We start from the raw sequence: 2,661 nt of genomic DNA, 5'->3' as shown, positions 1-2,661 counted from the left end.
CACCACCACCACCACCACCACCATATGAAGAAGCCCAAACGAGCCTATCGATGACTAAAGGCATGTGGTCCAGTCAGCCTTGCCACCCAAGCCAAGAGCTACCCCCACCCCCGGAAGCAGAGCTGACCAACAGCTAACTGCAGTCTTTTATCTGCCGGTAAATAAGAGCCAGCCTAAACCAGAAGAATCACCCTGTGCATTCCAACTCCTGATGCAAAGAAACAAGAATCAAATAAATGGCTGTTGTCTTAAACCACTAAGTTTCGGGGTGCTTTGTTATTCACTAAGAGCTAACTGACACACCATGAGATTTCAAATAATAGCCTACCATTTTCCTCACCCCTTGCCTTCAACTCCAATGATCCCTTTTTTAAATTGGCCATTGCTAGATCTTTCATTTTTTCCTAAACACAATGGGATTATGGGATTGCAGTCTGGAAACCAATTCAGAGATTTAAGAAATTGTCTCATAAATGGGAGAATGGGAGTGCAATAATTTTCACCAGCTGGGTTTTACTAATATTCAGCTATCCTATCTCTGCAATGTATTCCTAATGGTTGAAATACAAGCACCAAAGTCCAGCATCTTTTATTCGCAAAGTTACTTGAAATGTAGTGAAACAATGAAAGCTTTCAAGCAGAACAAGAGTTCTTCTCTTTTTTTTTTAATACACCAAGCAGGTGGCATACTATAGCCACAAAATAGTATTCAAATTTCAATCCATCTCAACAGAAATTGGACAGTTATTTGGTTTCATCATGGATCAAAGCCCCCAGATCTCTGTAGTTTTTGTACTAGAGATTCCAAAATTGAATAAGGGAGAACCATAAAACTAAGTTGTAGCCCATCCAAAATAAACCGTTGGTTTATGTCACTGATAAAAATCATTGTTTTAATGCTATTATAGCTATAATTATTATGGCATCTATTTTTTTCTGATTCCTATCACATGATATTTTTATTTTTGCATATTTAATGACTATTCTTGCTTAACTTTAGGACATTTGGATAGACTTCCCAATAAATTTCCAGACTGAAATCCACCTTCATACCAAAACTCGTACTGAATTATTTTTCTCATCAATCAGTGAGGAAGCAAAAACTGACAACTGATAAATTATACTTAAATTTAAAAACTGGTTAAAACCAAAAAAAGACGATTAAAAAAAAAATAAGATTCTTGGATGTTAAAAACACTGACAACTACAGTGGAGACTCATTGCAAACAAACAGGCTGGGGGAGGATTCTTTTAACATTTTCAGAGTAAAATCTTCAGATGGTGCTATTTCTAAGTTTTCCTTCCTGCCGTTTTTATGCTTGTTGCATTTGGGGGAATTAAAAGACAAAAGAGCTTTAAGAGACTAGGCTTGGAGACCCTTTAGAGGCTTTCCCAGTGTTCAAGAAATATGATGGGAATGGGTTAAATGTCTTCATTGAACGTAAGCGAGTGTCTGGCCTGGAGCCAGTCACTGTTTGGGCCTTCAACCTGACCAACATGTAAACCATGTATGAGCGACGCGACTGGGGCTGGAAGGACCGAGAGAAACACAAGGAAATGATGGATTACCTCTCATCGCTCGGGAAAAACAGTTCGGTCCATGTCGCCCTTCCTCTCTTCCGGTTTGACGTGGTGTGCAGGGACGAAGTCCTGTACCACTACGAAGTCCAGATGGAGAGCAAGATGTGGCGGAAAGGCCTGGGCAAGCTCCTCATACAATCCAGCAGATCACGGCCAGCAGCACACAGAGGAAGAGAGTTATGTTAGCTGTATGTAAGCACAATCGTGGCGCCTACAGGTTCTTCAGAGAAGCGCTGCAATGTGAAATCGACGACTCTCCCCCAAGCGTGTCCGGATGCTGCTCCAATGGGGTCCCGAGCCGGAGGACGAAGTCTGGGGACAGCCAGCACTCTCACGCGGGCGGGTACTCTGGTGGCTGCTGTCCCTGCACTCCCAAGCCAGAACACTTCTCTCAGGCCTGTCCTCTCCCTGGCCTCGTGCCGCTTACCAGGTGCCCTCAGAGCTGTGGCCTCCTTAGCCCTCCCCGTGCCAGGTTGCACCCTGAGAGCACAGAACCTTGGGGAGGAGAGGGCCACGCTGCCCCTCCCGCTCTCTCCTAGAAGAGCAGGAGGCCAGGACGGAGCAGAGGGGACAGGATGCTGTGGGAAGAGCCGGCAGATGCCTGGGCACAAGGCGCGTGCTCTCATAGTGGCCGCCCACTCACTCGGCTCTCGGCTCTCGCGAGAGTGAGAACCCTTCCGCGTAGGGTTCCTCAACTTTCCTCCAGCGGAATGCCTGAGAAGCCCGCCGGCGCCACCACCACCAGCACATGCTCACAGTTGGACAATGGAGTGTTTATACCCACCTTTCTGAAAGTTCTGGACCCCTGGGTCAGGGTCTGGCTGCTTCCCAAAGAGGAATGGACTCGGTGTAGATTTGGGCTTTTAGGCGTAGAGAGAGGCTTCGGAAAGCCTCCCGTTTCATGGATGGGATGCTCGGATGGAGACCTTGGGAAGGTCTTTGGTGCCGCGACACAAAGAAGCGAGAGAGCTCCTTATGGCTGTGCTTTTATGGATCCACAGTTAGAGCAGCGCTGTGCCAGGGGACCAGATGACTCAGGGAGGAAGGCTGTCTCCCTCACTCCATTGCTGCCAGTGAGGG

At 46.8% G+C, this 2,661-nt stretch overlaps 1 pseudogene; it reads left to right on the top strand.

Annotated features, from left to right (window-relative positions):
* LOC112392176 (N-alpha-acetyltransferase 40-like) overlaps window positions 1-2,120 on the top strand; it is a 6,722-nt pseudogene extending 4,602 nt beyond the window's left edge.
* The last annotated feature ends 541 nt before the right edge of the window (window positions 2,121-2,661 follow it).

The sequence above is a fragment of the Neophocaena asiaeorientalis genome, unplaced genomic scaffold (assembly GCF_003031525.2).
Source record: "Neophocaena asiaeorientalis asiaeorientalis breed wild unplaced genomic scaffold, Neophocaena_asiaeorientalis_V1.1 scaffold248, whole genome shotgun sequence".
Lineage (NCBI taxonomy): Eukaryota > Metazoa > Chordata > Mammalia > Artiodactyla > Phocoenidae > Neophocaena > Neophocaena asiaeorientalis.
The sequence above is the reverse complement of the archived record's forward strand: the minus strand, read 5'-3'. Positions and strand labels throughout refer to the sequence as shown.